Genomic DNA, 10,889 nt, shown 5'->3' with positions numbered 1-10,889 from the left:
AATTCATGTTAGTTCATTAATTGTTCAACTGAATACCTGATATGTTTAAAATAAACTACCCGATCTTTAAAAAATAATAAATAAATAAATAAATAAATAAATAACAGTTTTGCTTTTTCCTTTCTAATATTAAATTTTGTTTGGTTGGTTTTATTTAATATATTAGCAACAGCTTTCAGTACAATAAAAATTCGTAGCAATGAATGAATGAGTAGAAGAACAATTTTTTTTCTTAAAACTGTCTCATGGGAACGTGCTGGTATTTTACCACTAATTACGATGTTTCTTTAGATTTTTTTGGAGAAAATGTTTATCAGATTAAGGATAATTCCTCTTTTCCTGGTTTACCTGTAGTTTTGGGTTCGCTGTTGTTTTCAGGAACGTAAGTTACATTTTGATAGTTTGTGTTTTCCTTTTTTATTTTTTTTCAATTTTAAGTACAGTTTTATTTAAGGCATCGCATTTGCCACCTAGAATACAGCGCTTATAAAGTGCAATGTTTATTTCTTTCCCCTGTGCACTTATTCCATATTCAAGTATCAAGATGCCCAGTTTATTTACAATAGCAGCTCGACTTTAAAACTGCCATGGAATTTGCTACAAATTTGGGTCCTTCAAATGTTTTATGTGGAACAATGCTAGGTCTATTCTCAGGTTGGCTTACTCAACCTCTTTGATGGTGGATCCAGAGGAGGCACCACCAGATGCAGGAGCTCCACCACCAGAGAAGCTCCCAGGCATTTCTCCTGGCATGCCTCCTGCACTCTGGTAACAGTTGGGTAATGATGGAGTTGCAGACTTTCTTCAGCTCTTATGATGTCAAATTCTTCCTTCTCTGCAGTCTGGTTCTTATCAAGCTGGTTGATGATTTTGTTACACTTGCCAAGAATCTACTGTTTGTCCTCATCATTGATTTTGTCGTGAAGTTTTTCATCTTCAACAGTTGCTTTCATGTTGAATGCATAAGATTCAAGTGAACTCTCAGAAGATACATTGTCCTGCTGCTTCTCATTTTCGACTTTGTACTTCTCAGCTTCCTGACCATATGCTCAATATCTTCCTTGCTCAAATGACCCTTGTAATTACTAGTGGTAAACTTGTTCTCTTTTTCCATACTCTTATCCACAGCAGAGATACCGAGGATGCTGTTATCATCAATATCAAAAGTGACTTCAATCTGAGGTACAGAACAGGGGGCAGAAGATATGCTATGACTTCAAACTTGCCAAGTAGGCTGTTATCCTCAGTCATGACATGCTCACCTTCATAAAGATGAATGAGCACCTGAACTGAACAGGTGGTGAGTGACCACACCTGGTTGTCAGAGTAGGTAGTGAAGGTTTGCATCTGTTGGTAGTATTGCACTTGATGAGGACAGTCATGACTCCTCCAGAAGTTTCAAAGCTAAGAGAAGGAGTGACATCCAACAGCAGCAAATCTTTAACATTTTCAAATTTGTCTCCAGAAAGGACGGCTGCCTGGACAGCTACACCATAAGCAACAGCCTCATCAGGGTTGATGCTCTTATTCATTTCTTTCCCATTGAAGATGTTTTTCAGAAGTTTCTGAACACTGGGCATATGGGTATAACCACCCACCAGGACAATAAATCATGGATATGAGACTTGCCTAGCTTGGCATCATGAAGGGCTTTCTCTATAGGGTTCAGGGTGCCAAAGAACAGGTCAGCATTTAATTCTTCATATTGGGCATGATTATTAGAGATATAGAAGTCAAGTCTTTCATACAGAGAATCAAACTCTATACTGGCATGGTTACTGGAGACAAGTACACGTAGCATGTTCACAAGCAGTATGTACTGGCTTATGTCCTTCTTACGTTTGTGATTGAACACAGCAATAACATGGTTGACCATTCTCTTGTCAAAGTCTTCTCTACCTAAGTTTGTGTCTCCAGCTATAGATTTTATTCCAAAGATCCCATCTTCAATAGTGAAGATGAACACATCAAAAGTGTCACCTCCTAAGTCAAAGATAAGCACATTTCTTTCAGCTTTAACCTTTTTGTCTAAGATGTAAGCAGTAGTAACAGCAGTTGACTCATTGATGATTCTAAGTTCATTGAGAACAGCAACAGTTCTAGCATCTCTGGTAGCCTGATTCTGAGTTATTAAAGTAAACAGGTACTGTGACAACTGCATTGGTAACAGTTTTCCCTGGGTATGGCTCTGCAATTTCCTTTATCTTTGTCAAAACCATTAGAGGACACCCCCTCTGGATAGAAACTTTTGTTTCTTCCTTGTATTCTACTTGGACCTTGGGCTTCCAGCATCATTCACCACCATGAAAGACCACTGTCTCATATCAGATTGGACAACAGCATCATCAAACGTACATCCAATCAGGCATTTGGTATCAAAAACTGTGTTGGTGGGATTTATTGCAACTTGATTCTTTGTAGCAGCACCGACATGACCAGTGTCAGTAAAGTAGATATAACCGGGTGGTTCAGTTTCCCTTACCATTGGCAATTATTTCCACTTTCTGGTGCTGGAAGACACCCACACAAGAGTAAGTGGTGTCAAGATCAGTGCCCACTGAGGGTCTGCTAGACAGTTGCTTCTGTGTGGGTCTAGCATGGCTTGTGAAGAAAACAGAAATCTGGAGAGCTAGCACCACATGTAGTGAATGCTTTTTCTTCTTAATTTGCTAAATTGTACAACTGGCCCTAGCTATCTTTACAATATCTTCATAATCCCAATTTTCATTGAATTATAAGTGCCAATTTAATTTTCTTGGTATTCACAGAACAAGATTTTTCTATTATTGATTTTTACCTTATTAAATTATGCTTGTTTACTTTTTATTTTTTATTAGTTTCTGGTGTAGCTTAGTTGTTTGACTTTTGATCTTGTTTTCCCCTGGGTGCTGCTTTTCTCAGCTCTCAGGTTCTGACCTTCCCAGCAGGACCTAAGGAGGGAGCCCCAGGCTTTCTCACTAGTTCTTATCTGATGTGGGGCAGAAGGCAAAGGAGGGAAGCAACACCACGTGGAAGCTGGAAGCTGTTATCAGAGAGTCAGGCTCGTTAGTATACATGTGCAGATATTTGTGTCTCTGGGATAAATGCCAAGTAGGGCCGTTATTTATTATGTTTAGTTTTTTAAGACACCAACTGTAAACTCTTCCAGGGTAGTTATAACATTTCACATTCCAACCAGCAGTATTTGAGATATACAGTGTCTTCACAGACTCACCAGTATTTGTTATTGCTACTATGTTTTATTTTAACTGTTCTAATAGATGTTTATTGATACGTCATTGTGATCTTAATTTGCATTTCCCTAATGGCTAGTGATGTTGGACATCTTTTCATGTGCTTGTGCTTATTTGTCAGCTGAATATTCCCTTTGGTGAAATGCTTCTATGTATCTTTTGCTCATTTTCTAATTGGATTGGTTGTTTCTTTAATATCAGGTTTTTTCATATTTTTTATCTGAGTCCTTTGCCAGGTATGTGCTTTGCAAATATTTTCACCTAGTTGGTAGCTGGTTTTTTCATCCTCTTAGTAGGGTTGTTTGCAGTGGAAAACTTTTAATTTTGATGAAGTTCAATTATTTGATATGAACAAAGACATCTCTATTTATTTTGATTTTGTTTTTTATCAGAATTTTATGCTTTTCAGTATATAAGTCCTGCATATGTTTTGATGGATTTATACCTAAATATTTCTTTTTTTGATCAACTGTAAATTGTATTTTTAATTTTAGTTTCAATATGTCAATTGTGTTTGTATAAAATATAATGAAATTTTTTAACTTATTATTTACACTCCAGTTAATTAGAATACGGTGTAATATTAGTTTCAGGTGTGAGATTTAGTTATTCAACACTTCCGTATACTACCCGGTGCTCATCACAATTGCACACCTTAGTCCCCATCACCTATTCCACCCAGCTCCCACCAAATCCCCTCCCAGTTTGTTTTCTAAGTTAATACTCTGTTTCTTTGTTTGTCTCTCTCTCTTTTCTTTCTCCTTTTCTTGCTTGTTTTCTTTCTTAAATTCCACATATGAATGAAATCATGTTTGTATTTCTCTGACTTATTTCAGTCTGTATGGAACCTCAAAAGACCCTGAAAGCCAAAGCAACCTTGAAAAAGAAAATCAAAGCTGGAAGTATCACAATTCCAGACTTCAAGTAATATTAAAAAGCTATAGTGATCAAAACAGTATGGCAGTGGCGCAAAAATAGACATGTAGTTCAGCAGAACAGAATAGAACCAATAATAGAACAAAATAGAATTCAGGAAGGAAGCCACAACTATATAGTTAATTAATCTTTGGCAAAGCAGAAAAGAATATCCAACGGGAAAAAGATAGTCTCTTCCACAAATGCTTTTGGGAAAACTGGACAGAAACATGCAAAAGGATGAAACTGGACTACTTTCTTACACCATACATAAAAAGAAATTCAAAATGGATGAAAGACCTAAATGTGAGCCAGGAAATCATCAGAATCCTAGATTCTTATATTTATAGATATTTTCTTATTTATAGATATTTTCCTGAGGCAAGAAAAACAAAAGCAAAAAGAAACTATTGGAACTTCGTCAAGATGTAGTTAATTTTTATATGTTAACCTTGTGTTCTACAAATTTGGTGAGCTCATTTATTAGTTTCAAAATTTCTTGTTTGTAGAATCATTGGGGTTTTCTTTTCTTTTTTTTAATGTTTATTTATGAAAGATAGAGACAGCACAAGCAGGGGAGGGAACAAGAGAGAGAGGGAAACACAGTATAGGAAGTAGGCTCTAGGCCCTGAGCTGTCAGCACAGAGCCCAATGTGGGGCTTGAACTCACTAACTGTAAGATCATGACCTGAGCTGAAGTCGAAGGCTTAACTGACTGAGTCACCCAGGCATCCTGAGATTTTCTGTGTAGACCATCAGGTCAATTGAAAATGGAAACAGTTTAATTTTTTTTCCAAACTATATGTCTTTCATTTCCTTTTACTGTCTTATTGTGCTGGTTGGAACTTCCAGTACTGTGTTGAATTACAGTGGTGAGAGAAGGGATCCTTGCCTTGTTCTCAATTTAAGCGGGAAGCACATTCAGTCCTTCACCATTAAATATGATATAAATTGTAGTTTTTCACCATTAAATATGATATAAATTATAGTTTTTCTACATATAAATTTATATGATATAAATTAAAATATTGTTTTAATGAAGATGATCTTCATTAAATTGAGGATTTCCCCTCTCTACTTATAGCTTACTGAGAATTTAAAAATCATAAGTTGTTAGATTTCATAAAATATGCTCTTATGCACCAATTGATATTGTTAAATACTTTCTCTTCTGTAACCTGTTGACATGGCTGATTGAACTGTTTGATTTTTGAGTGCTTAAACCAGCTTGATATCCTTGGAATTTTTTTTTTTGATATATTGAGTTAGATTTTGAGGAATTGGCCCATTTCACCTGAAATGTAAAATTTATGTGTATTTAATTCTTCATAGTATTCCATTATTATCATTTTGAAGTCTTTAGGATCTACAGAAATATCACTACTTTCATTTCTGATATTGGAGATTTGTGTCTTTTTTTAATTGTTATGCTTACTAGCAGTTTGTCAATTTTATTGATTCTTTTAAAGAACTTAACTTTAATTCATTGATTCTTTATTGTTTGCCTGCTTTAATTTTAATTGATCTGCTCTTATCTTTATTATTTCTTTTCTCCTTTTTTTTAGATTTGTCTTTGGTATGTATGTATGTATGTATGTATATATGTATGTATGTATTTAGTTATTTTTCCCTCATATCTAAGGAGACCAGCTCCTTGTTACTAACCTATGTGCAATTTTCCAGGCCCAACCACAGGCAATTTAAAAGGCTTTACCTGCTCTCCTCACAGCAGACTTGGTGCACAGCCAGTGCAGTACAGTCCCTGAAAGGAGTTGTGTTCAGGACTCAAGGCCCCTGGCTGGCTGTGCCCTTACAGCTGTATTCCTAGCCCACAGGCACCTCCACTCAGAGGTCTCTTAATCTGGGGCCTTCAGCCAATGACTTCCTCAAGTGCTTCTTCTGAGACCTCCTTATCACTGAAAGGAGAGAAAGAATTTTGAAGACAATTTTTCTTCCCTCTGGCTCAGTACTTTTCCATTACTAGGTCTTCCTTCAATCCTCCCTAGGCCCTCTGGTTTGTAAACTGTAGAAGCTTTTTGTTCAGGGCTCCCTTAGCAGTGAGACAATCCCTACATTTGATCTCACTGACCCCCTCATTGATGCTATTTCATGGTAGAAAATAAAGCAGGGAGTAGCCAGTGCCTTCTTTGGCTTAGCCTCATGTTTATATTGTTGCACTGTTTAAAAACTTGACTATTATTTAATTTTGGTTTGTTATCTTAACTGATTTCTTTGACACCTACGAGCTTGGTTCTCTTCAGCTCTACTGAATTCCTGGCAAATTGGCACATCAAGCAGGTAGTCAATTAAGCACAATGCTACTCTGGAAAAGCAAAACACCTGAAGATTCCATGAGTCACCTTTGGGAGGTGCTAGTAGAAAACATAGAACAGTCCAGATAGGTTCTCAGCAGATAATTTGCAAGAGTGTGAAGGTCCTGCAGGGTATTTTGCCATAGGTCATGGAAGGTGCTAGAGGATGCCATGGAGTTTGTTTGCCAAGCCAATAGGTCTTGAGAAATGCCAGCAGAAGCTACAGGGCATTCTTGGAAGATGTTAAAGGATTGTTCATGTGATATTGGGTTTTGGAATAATTCTGTAACTTCTCTTTAGTCTCCAGTTCCCTGGCTAAGCTCTGTGGTTTAGATACCATGAGGAGTTCAGAAAAAAAACTGAGGGAGGAATTCCCTAGCTAATGCTTGCAGTGCTCTAACAATGGGATGAGAGGACTGTTGGTGGGTTGAGTAACTCTAAGCAGGTCTCTTGCACTAATAAACTCCCTGAAATGCAGCACATTGTTGAAATTTCAGAAGGATGTAGAGCCCTTTGAGATCACTTTGCCCAATGACCCTGAGGAGACCTTAGAGACTTAATTAAATGCCCTTCAGAGATAATCTTGTTAAAGTTAGGGAGAGTGGCATGGTGTAGGGGATGTATTACTAAAAATCTCTCTTTCAAATTGCCCTGACAGCAGCCGCTGCCAGGAAAATAGAATCCAGACAGCTGCTACAATAGCCTTTTAAGAGGAGAAGCCTAGGTTCTGCTTGAATGAGCCCAACCTGTGCCATCCCTGGGTGCCTTGGCTGGGAAATAGCTGTTTATCCAGACTACTGCTCTTCCTGGCTCTCCACTCCTGCCTCCTACCCCAGAAAACTCATGGCCAAGTACTGACAGGGTGACCCTACTCAAGTTTATACTTTGCCAGCCCCAATGATGGATAAAGGAACTGTGTCCTCTGCTTCTCCATGTGGATCTGAGGGTATGTTGGAAGAACTCTCTTTTGCTCAGACCTCTCGGTGTTCAGAAATAAACAAGACTAGTGGTTGGTAAGTGTCCCCAGGAGAGACCAGAGGGCCTATGCCGAGGTTAGAAGTTCATGGGAAGATGAGAAATTTGTATTTCTTGGGCCTTTAGATGTTGGTGCACAGGTGCACACAATCCCTGGCACCAAGGTGAGAGGAAATGGCTCTCTGGTTTTAGGTCTGAGGATACCAGATCCAGAATCCTTGACCTAGCCTGATTATGAATTGGGTTTCTATAAACTTCTGTTAAGGCCTCTGCTACCAAATTTATTGGTGTTGATATATTGTCTATGTATACCTTTCTTAGACTTTACTCCCAAGCATTAACATTACTCCCAAGCATTAACATACTCCCAAGCATTAACAGGAATTGCTGCAGTTATAAACCTTATTCATGGGTTACAGATAATGGCCTGGCCATTTGAACAAGTTACTGGCAAGCCTCGGACCAGCATATAAAAAAAGTAAACATTTAATGCTAAAAGTTTCCCTCTTAACACTGCTTTCTCTGTGATCTTCAAACTTTTATATGTTGTCTTTTTGTTTTCATTCAACTCATGTACTTTAAAAAATTTTTTTCTTGATACTTTCTCTATGAACGATGAATTATCTAAACATGCAGTTTTTGTTTTTTTTTTTTAATTTTTTTTTTCAACATTTTTTATTTATTTTTGGGACAGAGAGAGACAGAGCATGAACGGGGGAGGGGCAGAGAGAGAGGGAGACACAGAATCCGAAACAGGCTCCAGGCTCCGAGCCATCAGCCCAGAGCCCGACGCGGGGCTCGAACTCACGGACCGCGAGATCGTGACCTGGCTGAAGTCGGACGCCCAACCGACTGCGCCACCCAGGCGCCCCTAAACATGCAGTTTTTAGTTTCTGATTATTTGGAGGTTTTTCTGTTAGTGTTCTAACATTGATTTCAAGATTTATGGTCAGAAAATTGAAATCTGTATGATTTCAATTTTTTTGATTTGTTGAGGTTTGTCTCATGGCCAAAGATATAGTCTATATTTATTAAATGTTTGGTCTATTATTGACAAGAGTTTATTCTGCTCTTTTTGGGTATCAGATTCAATAAGTGTTTATTGGTTCCTCTTGGTTGAGTGTTACAGAGTTCTTTTATTTACTTGCAGATTTTCTCTCAATTGTTGAGAGGGAGGTGTTGAAGTCCCTAATTATAATTGCAGATTTGCCTATTTCTCCTTTTACCTCTCAGGCTTTTTTTTTTTTTTTCATAATTTACATCATCATTGTTTGATGCATGCACTTTTAGAATGGCTATGTCTTCTTGATGTATCGATCTTCAACATCAGATGATGTTGCTTTATATGCATTTTTTTGCTTGGAAATAAAATTTACATATTGATATTTCTCTCCTACTTTGACTGATTGTACCTTTTCCATCCTTTTGTTTTCAATCTATGTATATCACTATATTTGAAGTGAGTTTCTTTTAGACAGCATACAAATAAATCATATTTTTTTCTCCTTGACAATCTCTGTCTTTTAATTACTGTATTTAATTCATTTACATTTAATGTAATTATTCCTATTTTAAGGCATACATCTACAATTTTATTTTTTCTCTTGTTTGTTCTTAATATTTTTGTTCTGTTTTCTTTTATTGCCATATTGTAGTTTAGTTAAACATTTTTTAAAAATACAATTTTTGGAGCACCTGAGTGGCTCAGTTGTTTGAGCATCCAACTCTTTTTTTTAAGTAATTTTTTTAATGTTTATTTATTTTTGAGAGAGAGTCAGAGCATGAGCAGGAGAAGCACAGAGAAAGAGGGAGACACAGAATCTGAAGCAGGCTCCAGGCTCCAAGCTGTCAGCACAGAGCCTGATGCAGGGCCTGAACTCACAAGCTGTGAGATCATGACCTGAGCCGAAGTTGGATGCCCAACCGAATGAGCCAATCAGGCGCCCCGAACATCCAACTCTTGATTTCAGCTTAGGTCATCGTCCTAGGGTTGTGAGATCGAGCCCCACATCAGGCTCTGTGCTGAGCATGGAGCTTGTTTGAGATTCTCTTTCTTTCCCTCTGTCCTCTCCCTCTCTCTTTCTCTCTAAAATAAAAAAAATGTTAATTAAAAATACAACTTATAATATATATATATATATATATATATATATATATATATAGTGGTTTTAAGTGGTTAAATTATGTCTCTTTATACATTTCTTATTTTATAAATGTGTATGTAGGTGCATATATATATATATATATATATTCAAATTAATTAGAAGAAATTTATGTTCCTTTAAACCTCCCCTCTTATAATACAAGATCATATTAATTGTACACATATTGAAAACCCTATCAGATAGTATTAAAATTTTTCTCCAACCACCTAACACAATTTATAAAACTCAAGAGGAAAATTCAAAAAGGAAAAAGAAAGTCTATTGTATTTATTCCTACCTTTACTCTTACTATCTTCCTTTCTGATATTCTCAAATTTCTGCTTTTATCACTTACTTTCTGTTTAGAGATCTTTCTTCAGCCATTCTTTTAGGGTAGGTCTTCTCATGAAAAATTCTCTTAGTTTCCCTTCATCTGCTAATGTCTTCATTACCTTTTCATTCCTGAAGCATATTTTTACTAAATATAGAAATCTGGATTGACAGTTTTCTTTTAGTACTTGAAAAATGTGCCACTTCTGTAGTTTCTAATGAGAGATGTACTGTCATTGAATTCATTTTCCTCTCTGGATAATGTTTATGTTTTCTTTTGCTGCTTTCAAGACTTTTTCGTGTCTTCAGTTTTCAGAAGCTTTACTAGGATGTGCCTTAGTGTAGTTTATACAGTTTGAAGTAGTTCAGGTACTTGAAGTTGTAGGCTTATATTTTGGTCAAATTTAGGACATTTTTAGCCATTATTTAGTCAAATACCTCAAATAACATTTCAGCCTTTTTTTCCTCTTTCTCTCTGGGACTCTAATGATAAAAAATAAGATATTTTGTTATAATTTCACAGGTCCCAGAAGTTCTATTCATATTGTACAGGCAATTTTTTAGTGGTTGTTTAGATTGGGTAATTTATATTGTTCTATCCCTAACTTTCTCTTGTATTTTCTTCTTCTGAGCCCTCCTCCTTTGAGGTTTTATTTTAGTGATAGCATATGTCAATTGTACAGACTGAATTTGATTCTCCTTCATATCTGGAGATTTTCTATTTTATTTCCAAAGATTGCTATTTTTAAAAAATTTATCCCAAATGTGTTCTCAATCGCTTGTTAAAGTATTTTTTAATATAATGGCTACTTTAATTTTTTTCAGATAATTCTAACAGCTGTGCTCTCTTAATGTTGGCGTCTGTTGGTTCAGTTTGAGATCTTGTTCCTTGGTATGATGAGTGATTTTCAGCTATAACCTCTGCATTTTGAATGTCTAAGACTGGATTCTATTTAAATATTATGTTTTGGCAGGTATCC

General features: G+C 36.5%; 1 pseudogene; it reads right to left on the bottom strand.

The window, feature by feature from the left end:
• Positions 1–660: 660 nt before the first annotated feature.
• On the bottom strand, positions 661–2,582 carry LOC131503895 (heat shock cognate 71 kDa protein-like; annotated as a pseudogene).
• Positions 2,583–10,889: the final 8,307 nt, after the last annotated feature.

This window comes from Neofelis nebulosa, chromosome 2 (genome assembly GCF_028018385.1).
Source record: "Neofelis nebulosa isolate mNeoNeb1 chromosome 2, mNeoNeb1.pri, whole genome shotgun sequence".
Lineage (NCBI taxonomy): Eukaryota > Metazoa > Chordata > Mammalia > Carnivora > Felidae > Neofelis > Neofelis nebulosa.
The sequence above is the reverse complement of the archived record's forward strand: the minus strand, read 5'-3'. Positions and strand labels throughout refer to the sequence as shown.